Source organism: Eretmochelys imbricata, chromosome 11 (assembly GCF_965152235.1).
Source record: "Eretmochelys imbricata isolate rEreImb1 chromosome 11, rEreImb1.hap1, whole genome shotgun sequence".
Lineage (NCBI taxonomy): Eukaryota > Metazoa > Chordata > Testudines > Cheloniidae > Eretmochelys > Eretmochelys imbricata.
In genome coordinates this window covers 20,401,931-20,415,360 of record NC_135582.1, presented here as the reverse complement: position 1 = coordinate 20,415,360, position 13,430 = coordinate 20,401,931, and the positions used below count along the sequence as shown (strand labels likewise).

At 38.3% G+C, this 13,430-nt stretch overlaps 1 protein-coding gene across 6 annotated transcripts in view; it reads right to left on the bottom strand.

The window, feature by feature from the left end:
* The window catches only part of SPOPL (speckle type BTB/POZ protein like), a 60,377-nt gene that overhangs the window by 35,265 nt on the left and 11,682 nt on the right, over positions 1–13,430 (bottom strand). The window contains exon 1 of one of the 6 annotated variants that reach the window (XM_077829421.1): positions 2,750–2,821. The exons of the other annotated variants lie outside the window; for them this stretch is intronic. The gene's annotated coding sequence lies outside the window, so the exon portion shown is untranslated. Of the gene's footprint in view, positions 1–2,749; positions 2,822–13,430 lie in introns of those variants that run through there. 6 annotated transcript variants of the gene reach the window in all.

The following is a 13,430-nucleotide window of genomic DNA, read 5'->3' as shown; positions in this document are numbered from 1 at the left end:
TAAAATATCTGATTTGCACATTTAACACTAAATTTGGTGCTTCTTCTTGCTAACCAGGAGTATATACTCTATCAGTACACATTTCTTTAAGCAATTATATAGCTTAACTATTTACTAGATGGCAATTAATTTTTTTACTTGTGATTAGTGTCAAGCTGTGTTTGGATGAAAATTCAAATACAATTAAAAATGCACAATTCTTTTTATTTACTAAAACTATCTTAAATGTGCTAGATACAGAAGAAGAAAAGTTTATCAAAACATGTTTTGCATTTAAAATTGAATTTATTAAACAAAGGAAATTTATAATTAATTAATTGAACTGATTGTTTCCAGTCATTATTCCCTCAAGATTTTGGAACAAGCACACCTCATCCTCTTGCATCTAGTTTTTATTCAGATTGAAAGATGAAAACAAACTTTCCTGCTTTTTCAGCTACTAATTAGTTTCTTAATTTTGAATGAAATGAAGTAATAGAATAAATGGGAATGAAGAAAATCTTCTCTTCTGTACCTGCAGAAGAAGCTAATGCAATCAAAAGCTGGTTTACCAGTTCAAACAACTCCATTTTCAGGTGCTTAAGCTCCAGACATCCACCAGTTCAGTGGTTTGACTTTCTTTGAAACTTGGCAGTAAACATGTACTGCTTAATTTTTATTTAATTTAAATGACTAATAGATAATACATTAAGGCCCTAACATAGGTCAGCTTTTTCAAATTTAATTTTAAGTAGTTTTTTTAAATGAACCTGGTTTTAGTTTAAATCAAAAATATTCAATTTAAGTAACACAAAATTTTTATTTAAAAAATAACTGATTTTTATCCACACTGATTTGAATACATAGACAACCATCAACTAATAACCAGAGCGATTCTCCTTTACATTAGCCTGGAAGCCTACCGAAATACAACAGGAGCAGTAACTTGGCAAGAGAAATTACCTAAAATAATACTGTAATATGCAATATTGTCTTTAGTCAACTGAGTCCCCAAGATAAGAGTCTTTAGATCTTAGTAACAATACTACCGATTGCAGTAAGAAAATACTAAGGAAAAGACTAATAATAAAACGAAAGTATTGGCAACAGATATTAAATGTGTATTTTACAACATGTTTGAATTGTCATAATATTTTTCTGCATTTAGATGCACTGAACATGCTTCAACTATCATCCTAAAGAAGCTGACAAACAAGTTAACCTTTTGTAGTTTAGATCTACCCAAATTTTGTCTGACAGAAATTTTAAAAATGCAGACTATTTCTCGAAGGTCAGCTAGTGTATATGAATCAATTCCAGTAATGCCTGCTTTCATTTCTATTGAATATCTAAATTTAGAAAGCAGATATGAAGTGGACTCCAATGTGCATGTTTACATGGATGAACATTTGATTTGTTAATCTGAAGTCAACACAATCCCCTCCCAAACAATGAAGTGAGTTTGCAAAGTAATTCAAATGAACGTGGTCTAGCTCCAGTGATACCATTCCAATCCCCATAATCAAAGCAATTTCGCTGGATTTTAATTTATTAGTTTCCTGTGACGGGAATCAATACAATAAATTTTTGACATTTACTATTTGGGAGAAGGAAGTATTAAGTTTTCAAATACCTGATCATTTAAAATCTCATTGACTCCCAATCCTGGGCTAAAGCACAGTGCAAAAACCCAACTCAGGATGAAGGATGTATCACAGTATCAAACCAGCACATAGCAAACCCAGAATGAGGGGCATGCAAAACTGTCTTAAATGTCCTCTTTCCCTTAATCACAGCGGCGTGCATGCAGGAGCAGTGTACCAGCTGTCATTAAATATAGGTCTCTTACACTAGGGCAATATACCTATGGCTGGTTAAAATGGGTTTAGCGTCACTTTATCAGGGCAATCTTCTTCCTCCCCAAATCCTATAGATATTTAAAAAAAAAAATCCTCAGTCATGAGAAGTGTTATTTACTACGTTGTTCTGTCAAAATATTAGTCTCGTAAACTGACCATTTTGTTCTTTAAAATAGTTAATAAACCGTTATTGAAAAGAAAGTCTGAATTTGAGGACAAGACAAGACAGTCAAAAAGCTAATTAAAAGGAACAATCTGTTACCCTTATCCAGACTTCTGTCTGTAAATAACTACATTACATGATAAAAATAATATAATCATTACATCTAATTACAAAGATTAAGTACACTTTTGTTCCCAAGGTCAAACTGCATTCCCTGTATACCAAACTATGTGAGACTAAATTTCCTACTGGAGGATGCACAGCATTCACTCAATATGTATCTGCAAAGTAAAGGCTATGCAATTTGCCAATCTGTCCACTTGTTCCTTAGAAGAGGATGTTGAAAGTAACAGATAATTCTGAAAAGTGCATACAAAATAGCATTTACCTAATATTTACTAATTCTTATCACATCCACTACTCTGGCACTGGTATCTAAGCACCTAATATATGCTAATTCAATTACTGTACTTAAACTACTAAACATTTTTTGTTAGATATGTTACTTTTCCATGCAGTTAGAAATATTCTGTGGCCAAGTATATCTTTAAATTAGATGTTTATACCTTAGAAATATTAGAAATATAAAGTCTTGCTTTCTTTATTTTTTTTGGATAACTTGTATGAGGAGCAAGAGTGTCAGCTTCTTAAAAGGAGATTCTCTCTTAAGTACTTTAAAACAGATGTTGACAAGGACAATTTTCCAGTCTCTGTTTCTACATCACTCAAGTCCCACTCTCTCTCTTACCTACTTTTGCCTCCTTTCCATCATTGTAGTTTCTTTTTTGGCAGATTTAGAGCTACAGACTCCATACCACTCTGAACACCCAGATGTGTCCAATGACCCAGATCCTGATCAGAGCACCCACTGAAGCAGCAAGAAATTGACAAGATGGTTCACTTTCACTTCTGCTCTAAAATCAAAGCAGCAGAGCATGAGTTTTGTTAAATTTCTATGCACTTTAACAGTGAAACTGCTTTAGTCAAGACCCAGGTTATCCAGCAAAACCGTACAACAGCCTGATCTTCAATTTGTTGGTCTTACATGCAATATAACTCATCTAAGTCACCTATCCTAGCTGTCTGTTGTCCGAGAAATAGGATTTTTTCAAGTCTGACTACACCAAGGGTAGTACAAATAGGGGAAAGCGAGCAAGTTAACATCGAGTTTTTGTACCTTTGGAAAACTGCCATTTCTGGACAATAAGCATATGAATAGTTAATCAAAAGGGTTACCAGAAACTGAGTGGGGCATATTAATCTAAAGACTCTTCGCACTGGAATCAGAAATACACACAGGAGTTTTAAAACCACCCCACAACTACATTTACCCTCCCTTTCAAACCAACAGTTTACAGTCATTATTTTAGTGACACTGGATGTGTATTATACCCATTAATACAAGAAGCCTTAAGCATGTGAGTTTACTATAACAATTATATTCCATTTCTAATCCAGTATATTTCTAGCCTTAATATGAAGTTAGATCAAAAACAGCAGAACTGTTAATCGAGATGCAGTTCATTACAACTGGTTGATCGTAAGTTTCCCCTTTTATAAAATATCATCTTCTCCATGTCTCTCTTTGCTACTAGTAAAACAAATGAACTTACATTTTGGGGGGTTTAAACTCACAATAACTCAGTTTTATGCTCCATAACATGCATTGGAGAATGAGGTCATCTATCCACTGAAGTCAATGACAATGAAAGGTGGGGAGGAGCCAGATAAAAATTCTCAGCTCTAAATAAATTATACTATAGCTATACTGAGGGATTGCTACAGGACAGGGAAAAATTACCACTTTCCTCCAACCATGCATGCATTTCAAATAAAGACAGGAAACCCAATATCCTAGTTATCTTAACCTATCTTATCAGTTCTTATTTTCCAATTATCATTTGTGCTGTCCCCTGAACTTCCTCTAATTTTTGTTATTTCTGAGATGATCAAAACTAGATGCTGTACTTAGTGAATTTCCCTCAGTTGCTGCAAAAAGTATAGTAGTATCCTTTCTTGGTTCACATATATTCCTATTAGCAAAATTCAGAATTAACCTTGCATCAATTATTTCATAACACGATGGATAAAAATTCGATTAAAAATCAGTTTTATTTAAATTCAATATAGAAAAATACACCAATTTAAAATTAAATTTGAAATTGACAGCCGATGTTAAGGTCTAAGCTTATTATAATCATTTAAATGAAATACAAAAAATATTAAGCAGTACATGTTCAGTGCCAATTTTTAAAGAAAGTCACTGGCTATGCAATGGGAACCAGAGTTTGCTGAAGTGCTAAACCAGCTTCTGACTGCAGTAGTGTCTTCTGCAAGTGCACAGAGAATAATCTTCTTCAGTTCAGTTTATTCAACTAGTTCAGTTCAATGGCTACTTCATTCACAATTAAGAACCCAATTGGAGTTGAAAAAGGAGTTTGTTTTCCTCTTCCAAACTATAAATAAAACTAGGTGTGAACATGTGAGAGGATGAGGTCTACCACTTCTAAAATCCTCAAAGAATGATGATCAGAAACAACTAGTTTAATTTGCTAATTAAGTACTTTCTTTAATAAGTTACTGAGTTTTAAATGCAAACATGTTCTGATAAACTTTTCTTCTTATGTATCCAGCACTTTGAAGAGTACTATTTAATAAAACTAAAATGCTGGTTTTGTGCATTTTTAATTATATTTTAATCTCCATCCAAGCTCAGTGGCCAATAGTTTGTGCCAGCCTAGGAAAATTCTACTTACTTGGTTAATGTATTTTTCCTCCCCTCATTATCAATATGGCAAACAGTGGGCAAATAAATTTGTGTACAGAGGCTAGTACACTTTCACGACAATTTTGCAAGGCTGATTTAACCTATGGTTCAATCTATGCCCGTTCTATAATTAGCTTCTCTGCCGAGACAGCCAACAAGAGTACCTCTCAGTGCCAAATGTGACTTTCCCTTATATACTAGGAAACTGAGAGAAACCGCTCAGAGGTAACATCCTGGTTTCAGAAATCAGGTTTATACAAACACAAAGTAGCAGATCATGATGGAACAGCATTCGCTGCCAGCACCACCCGTCAAGTTTGGGATGTCAAGTGGAGAGCTAGACCCTGGATTGCTCACCCTGTCCCCATTAACGGACCTATTTGCATCCAGGATCCCGCAAAGGTACTGAGATCTTATATCAGAAGAAGAGATTAATAGGCTGTAGTTACTATCATGCACTGTCTCCCGTTGCCAAAAGCATGACTGCCTTCTCCTGTTCATAATGTTCTTGAGAATATAAAAACAATGTAATATCGGTCTTTTAAGAAGGTGATCCTGTCCTAATAGTATCCACCATCACCAGATAAAGAAACAGATCTTAAGATGGTTAAAGAAAACTTTGTTCGCTTGCCAGACAGAATGCCATCAATCACTTATCAACAAGTTGTGGTAGTGAAATCCCTACTTCCTTACTGTTTTGTCTTTATGGTCTCCATTACTCTATTGTTTATCTGTATGGTTTCTGTTACATAATTAATTTTGCTAGCTGCAAATGAATGAATGTGGTGGGGTATGATTGGTTAAAGAATGGTTTTACAATAGGTTAGGATTGATTAGAGAATTGTTTAATATTGTAGTAAAATGATTAGTTAAGGTATAGCTAAGCAGGACTCAAGTTTCACTATATAAAAGGTCCTACAAAGGACGTCCTGAGCTCCTAGGAATTGAGTAAGGATGGGTACTTAAATTTACAGGGTTAAGCCTTGAGCCCATGGAAGGCTAAATGTGGGTGCCCCTAGAGTATGCGGGTAACCGAAAATTTTGTGCAGGTAACACCTTGAGAAAGTATCCCAAAACTGGGCATATCCAGAGGCCTGGTGTACAATGCCTAAGGCCTAGTCTACACCTAAAAATTAGATCACCTAGCTCCATCGCTCAGGGCTGTGAAAAATTTCATTTCTCAGCTACATCAAGAGAAAAACCCCTTCCCTCAACAGCACTGTAGCCGCACTACTGTAGAGTAGACGACCCTTCCGTCACTAGCATGGATGGATTTGGTGAAGGTAAGGCAACTTCCTCCCCCACCCCCGAGGAGTGGGGAGATAAAAGTTCTTACAGTAAAGTCTCAACATTGGCCCCAAACCCAACACTCTGAAACCCAAGCGATGGACATTTCTAGCTCACTAGACAGCAAGCAGGTGCAGGATTGTCCTCTTACCGAGGCATAAGATTTCTTATAGCTGTCTATCTTTTCATTCATGTAGCGTTGCGAAGAACTCCCTCTGAGGACCTAGTTCTTGTACTAAACCCCTAGATTAAGCATCCTGTTGATCCTTTGGTCAGAAGTGCCTTTAGGACTTTTCTATCTTTAAAGGCTGTCCTGGGTACAATCCCGCCAGAAAGGAGTTTTTCAGAGTTAAGGTCTTATCGGGGAACAGAATTACTACACTTCTCCTGAGGACTAAGTTGTGCAAAGAACATACTGTTTCTATTATGATCACAGTTTCATAGATGTGCTGCATTCCTGCATTTTTACAGCTATTTTTGATTCAGCAATACCAATATGATGCTTTTGTAGAAAGATATTTTGGTATCTTTGTTTTCTTCGCATGTGTTAGTGATGACCTGTGGCTCTGCTGCTCATGTGCATGGTTTGACAGTAAGCATGCGTGAGAGTGAGCATGTGCGCGTGTTGTGCTGGGAGTTTGAGGATTTCTGTGGCAAAGGAGGGGGATGTGCTGCAGTGAGGAGCTACATGTAATTGGGTTTACTATGTGTGCTGGCTATGTTGTGTGGGTGGTTTTGAAGAATGGTAGCAGTTGGGCCAAGCAATCCACCATCTGTCCAGTCTCCCTCATACAATCAATGCAACTGTTGTAGGCAAATTAGCTGTACGGTAAGGATGGTGACTGATCAAGTTACCGCTAATATCTTCAATGAAAGAGACTCTTGGTAAGACATGTCTTACTATTGCAGGGGTGTAATTCATTAAGTCAAAATGGCTAAGAACTTAAAATTGGACAGTAAATGACCACAAATCCCAGTGAAAATTGAACCTGGTGATATTCTGAACAAAAAGAGCTCTCAACCATGTTTGTAGCTGTTTCCATCACTTCACACTGACTCAGACATTCTAAACTTCAGAGTGACACACAGGCAGTCCTGGAACAATAATACACAGATTAGAATAGTTTTCTTATTCCAGATTTAGAAAGAGGGTTGGACCTTATTCTAACAGGACTCATCTCCTTTTTTAGGATATTATAAAATATACATAGTTCAGATGTATAGCAGTTGTTCAAAGGGAAGAGACAATGAAACAGCATAAAGCATAATTTACAAGTATATTTTACAAAAGCAAAATTAATCCCATTCACTAGAGGTGGTATTTTGCAAATGACCACACTGACATGTTTCTGTGCAGAACCAAACACTATTAACCAAACAGACATTAGCTAGTCTATCACACTGCAAACAAAACGCTGTGGTTTACCAATATTGTGAAGCTTTGCCCCTGCCCCTTTCTTCTCCAATGCAGTATGAGGAGAGAGGCATAGAGAGGTAGGGAATGTTCCACCGCCTCATTATATCAGATCATAAAGTTCAGACAGTTATCTTGTTAGTGATTACTCCCGCAGAAATCTGTACAAAATGTGATAAAATCATATTTATGTAGCCCCCATATCTGAAATGTTTACAAATTTATATACAAACATGAGTAGAAGGGAGAGGGACTACATTATGCCATCTGAAAGATCACTGAGTTAAAGTGCATCAGATGTTTAACAGCACAACACAACAAATTAGCATGTCTTATCTCTGACCCAAGTACGAGACAAACCGCTGAATGCCAATCTAGTCTCTAACACAGACTTGTTCTGTGGTATTGGGAACCTTACTTCCGTCTCATTTTCCCTATCTGGAAGAGGGATCATAACTCACAGGTTTTGATGTTGAAGCTTAAGTGCTTTGAAGATGAAATGTGATTTAACACTGTTTGGCCAAGAAACTGACCTTATTCGAGCTAAAACTGCCATACTTGTTTTGACATTATCCCTGGTGCTGCTGGCAGTGAATACTATTCTACCATGCTCTGCTGCTTTGTATAAAAACATGACTTCTGGATCCAGGATATAACCTGAGGGATGTGTCTCAGCTTTCTAGTCTATAAGTGTCTGTCAGGGTTCTTTGCCTCTCTGAACTCTAGGGTACAGATGTGGGGACCCACAAGAAAGACCCCCTAAGCTTATTTCTACCAGCTTAGCTAAAACTTCCCCAAGGCACAAAGTCTTTGCCCTTGGATTAGATAAACGCTGCCACCACTAAGTGATTTAACAAACAATCAGGGAAAGGACCACTTGGAGTTCCTATTTCCCCAAAATATCCCCCAAAGCCCTTACACCCCCTTTCCTGGGGAGGCTTGAGAATAAACAAGATGAGCACAAACCAGCCTTGGATTTTTAAGACCCAAAAAACCCAATCAGATTCTTAAAAATCAGAACTTTATTAGAACAACAACAACAACAAAAAAAGATGAGAACAACTCTGTAAGATCAGAATGGAAGGTAATCTTACAGGCAGTCAGATTCAAAATATAGAGAATTCCTCTAGGCAAAACCTTAAGTTACAAAAAGACACAAAAACAGGAATACACATTTTCCCCAGCACAGCGAATTTCACAAGGCAAAACAAAGAAAACCTAACACATTTACTAGCTAGATTACTTACTAACTTTATAGGAGCTGGAGGGCTTGCATCCTCGATCTGTTCTCGGCAAAGGTATCACACAGACAGGCAAAAGCCTTTCCCCCCCCTCCAGATTTGAAAGTATCTTATCCCCACATTGGTCATTTTGGGTCAGGTGCCAGCCAGGTTACCTGAGCTTCTTAACCCTTTACAGGTAAAAGGACTTTGCCTCTGGCCAGGAGGGATTTTATAGCACTGTATATAGAAAAGTGGCTACCCTTCCCTTTATATTTATGACCGTGTCAATCACCACACATTTGGCTGAGAGGTACTCTTGTTGGCTATCTTGGCAGAGAAGTTAATTATGGATTGGACACAGATTCAACTTAGGTTAAATCAACTTCGCAAAATTGTCATGAAAATACACCAGCTCAGGTGCACAAATTTATTTGCCCACTGTTTGCCATGTCAGGTGGGGTGGAGTGGTGAATTATCCAAGTAAGTAGAATTTTCCATTTTTCCAATGTAGTACTGATCCGACACTTTGAGATTCACTGCTACTTGATCCCTACATGGGGAGCACCACATCATAGAGTCATCCTGTAGTCATGCTTGCCCGATATAAGGGGCTTTCTGGAAACATCTCCTTTCTTCCTTATGCCAAGTGATATATTTGGTCAACTCGTTGAATATCCTTCCTATAATTATCTGGATGGTATGTGTGTCAAGACCTATAATAGGGTCTATATTTCCTTTTGCGCTCCAAGGTATCCTTTGATATTTTTTTATTTGCTTAATTTAAAAGTGGTTTCCACGACAGTGCTATCTACAGACTTACAAGAGAGCCTACCCAACAGGATATTTAGAGGTACCTAGTACCTGATTGCCTATGGATTCGCTTTCCATGGCCTTAACCAGGTGGAGTTGGTGTTGTCACACAGAATCAAGTATTACATGCTACTCATACTGTAAATCTCAGGCTTTTTGGGGTTGGAGCATCTCCCACAACAGCCACCGTTATGAAATTCTTGCTTTAAAAAAATGTCTGCTAGTCCAGAGGATCTTTTGATTTTGAATGGCACTAAGTGGTCACTAAGGAGTCTGACCATGCGTACATGGTTCTAGCACCAGACATGCAGGCAGCATGTCTACTAAAGGCTGCTGATGTACCTTCACTTTCTTTTTCTTTATTGTCATTATTTTAAATGAGACTTTTGGGAGTATCAATCAGGAAAAGTTTACTTGTGGGTGGACTAACTCCTTTTCCAAGGGCTCCACTGGAGGAACACAGAGTCTGCAAAGTACTCCTGAGAATGGTTTCAAAACAACCTGCCTAAAAAATATAGTTTCTAAGGTTCCTCCTCCATAGGCTCTGGCTCCAAGTCCAAAAGAGAGGTCCTTGCTCACAGGAAGATGAATATGAAGAACATTCTTTGTGCTCCCTTGGCCCTTTCTTGTCCCTTCTTAGAGCCTGTACAGTGGAAGGATTTATATTATGTTACTTTTGTTTGGGGGGGGGGGGGGGGGGATATTAAGCCTTAGAAACCTTCCTCTGTGGAGGAGTGGCCCCTGCGGTCAGAATCTGTAGTGTCCTTCCCTGATGCCTTTGATTTTCTTTCCCAATTTCTCAGATTTTTGGGGGGCGGCAGAGAGAGAAATTAACCTCTCAGGATTCCAACACTGAATGTATCTTTTCTTTATAGGGTTTTTACCCCTTCTTTGTAATATAGAGGGAGAACGGCCTCTATGCCCTGAGAAAAAGGAATTGAAAAGGGGAACCACATCTGCCGCTGTGCTGTAGAAGTATGTGTAACACTTGAAAGGTTCACTCTTGAGATAACTCCGTAAGTGGCCTTGAATTTTACATATGTTCTCTAACCTCCTGCTCAAGGGAAGGGCAGGAACATGAAACAGCCCTTTTGTTTAATATCATCTCTCAGTGAGCAAGGTAGAGTCACATAAGAGCGGCATGAGAAATGGGGCCCCTTATTCCCTACTTGTTCTTCCATGTGTGGACTGCTCTCCCTCTCATCCCTCCAAAGCTGGCTGTTTGGAGAAGAGTGAGAAAGCAGTGGTGGTATAGTCAATGGATGGTTTGAGGCTCTGGTTAGCACAGCAGGTGTAGCATAGCTGATCCACACCAAGTTGTATCCAGTTAGGCCAGACATTTTTGTGCTCTGTTCTGCCAGCTTCTTTATATCTCTGGTCGCCTGAGAGATGTCCTTACCAAAGAAGCCCTCACAGATGAAAAATAAAAAGGATCCCTTTTTGGTTGTTTTGCCCTATTTTCTTATTGCTCTGAGCAGGAGGTCTTGTAAAGCCTCCCTGCAAATGTTGGAGGCAGAATGATCTGGCTGGGTCTTCATAGGAGTGACTATTGCCTTGATTGATAGGTCTGGTTCTGCCTCCAAGGTTTTGCATGCTGGGGTAAGACCCACCATAATGAATCTGCAAGCTTTACCTGCAAAGAAGAATGTCTATAGCATGGACAAAGAAACACAGCGTGGACGACTCCTAGAATGTCTCACGGAACACCACCCCGCCCACTGTGGATCATGTACTATCCCTGTGGCAACTACAGCAAATTGCTTTAATAAAAAAATATAGGGAAGTGTTTAATGTAATTTAGTAGTTGGAAACCAAGAGGAGAGCCAACATCATGTGACCAGCCTGCTCTCTGCAGACCACAGTTTAAAACTGCTGTATTACAGTATATTATTCTAAACGCTTATAGATAAATCCAAACTACAGTTATCAGGTATCTGATAAAAGTATATTTGATGATGCAGCTATTTGAAATAACTTCCCTCACAAAATTCAATTAACTGCAGTGAGTGACTCATTACTTTGGGGGGTTGTTTCTTGCTGCAATTTTTGCTATGTTGTTTGCTTCAATTTCTTGTTAATCTTTAGACAGGTTATTTGAATATTAACCTGATCCTGAATAAATATGGATTATATGATGGATGTTAATATTTTATTGTAACTTTGCTTTAATAAAAAGATTTTTAATTGAATTGAATGTAGTACCCAAATTGAATGTAGTACCCAAACCGAGGACAAGCCACTACTGAGCAAGAATACAAGTTACCTTGCTTAAGTCACATGATAATCCTATTAACATAGCCCGACATAACATTTGGCTCTTTGTAAAGCTATACTGCTAACTCATCAACTTTACTCACCCTCTTCTGTAGTGTTACTAATGTAGTTTTCCTCCCACCTCTTATATTCATGCAGTTCTTACAGAGAGAACTCATCTCAATTAGTTACAGCCCCCAGGAGCAAGGGGTGTCTTTAGTAAGAATGCAGTGTAATTGTCCATGAAATTAGTAGCCATTTAGAGCGTCCAATGCTTTGACTGATTCTTCAAATGTCTTTATTGACTTTTTTTTTCATTTCACCGATTTCTCCAATGTATTATTCAAAGAGTTTTTAAATTCTAACCTCCACAGCATTTGCAGTCTCTCCCAGCTATGAATCATCCACAAGTTTGATTACTATAAATACTGCCCCTTTCCACTATTACTACTTTCTTATCAAAAATCAGAGAGAAAAAAAGTTTTGTTAAATGTATGCATTCAGACAGATAGGAGAACCTCCTCAGATATATATCCATCTTCCTGCAGAATAAGTTCTATAAACGGAATTCTGTCCATTTTACTTCAGTTATAACTATATGCCAAATATGTCACAGCCCTAGTTGGGCTTCTCTTGCTGGCAGCCCACCAGACTGAAAGGAATCCCAGCCTCTGCTTTCATGGGTGTTTAAGCCTTCAAAGTCTGCACAGAACCCAGGCTCAGGCACTGTCTTAGTTCTTGAGTCATAGATGCACTGTCAGAGTGAAACCCTTCATCTAATACTCCCTCGTGAGAATGGTTACCACACCGCCCACATGCCTAGCCCATGGAACCATTACGGGCTCCTCAGACTCCCCTCATAATTTAAATAGTCCCTTTCTTAGAATTCCATCCCAATGTGAGCGTTCTGGTTTATCTCTTCAAAGGGCACATAGTAGGTATAGAACGAACACAGAGTTTGCACAGGATTCAAATATAGCATTGCCCTTTAATAATGAGAATCACAGAGAATACAAGGGAAAAACCCCAAGTCTTATGTACATTTTCCCTCTCTAGCTCATCCTTCCCTTAGAAGTGCTTGCGGGACCATATGCTCACATAGATAAAAGCGTGTCTCCCCTTCACCCTCGACTCACTCGGCTCCTGCAACATGTTTCCTCATCTTAAGACAGTAAAAAAAATAGCCAAAGAGAAAACAAACAGAGCAGCCTCTTTATAACCTTCTAGTCAGTCTCCTCTGTCAGGTGACTCCCTGGTCAGCCATAATAGGTGACCCCCAGGTGATTTAATTGCTTGGTGACCTCTCCCCAGAAAACAGTTCCTTTGTGAAGGGAAGGGGTCAGCCTTTTTTCCAGAGTGCTTCCTGTTTGAATAGGACACCATCAAGGTTTATCAATCCTCTACTGTTACACCTTTGCCAGTACTCCTGTTGGAATTTCAGTCCAACATGGAGCTAAAAGGACAACAGTAAAGACAATGGGCTGCATGCACCTTCAAAGTGGAGTTTGCAACTTGGTAAAGATATATGCAGAGTTCATAATCTAACAGAGCTCTTAAATTGTACAGACAGATTCAAACATATCATTTGCAATTTTATTTTGTAGCGATATACACTTTTCTACAGTGAAAACAGTAAATGATTGCTTCAGGTTACAATTAATGATCAAGCAAGCCA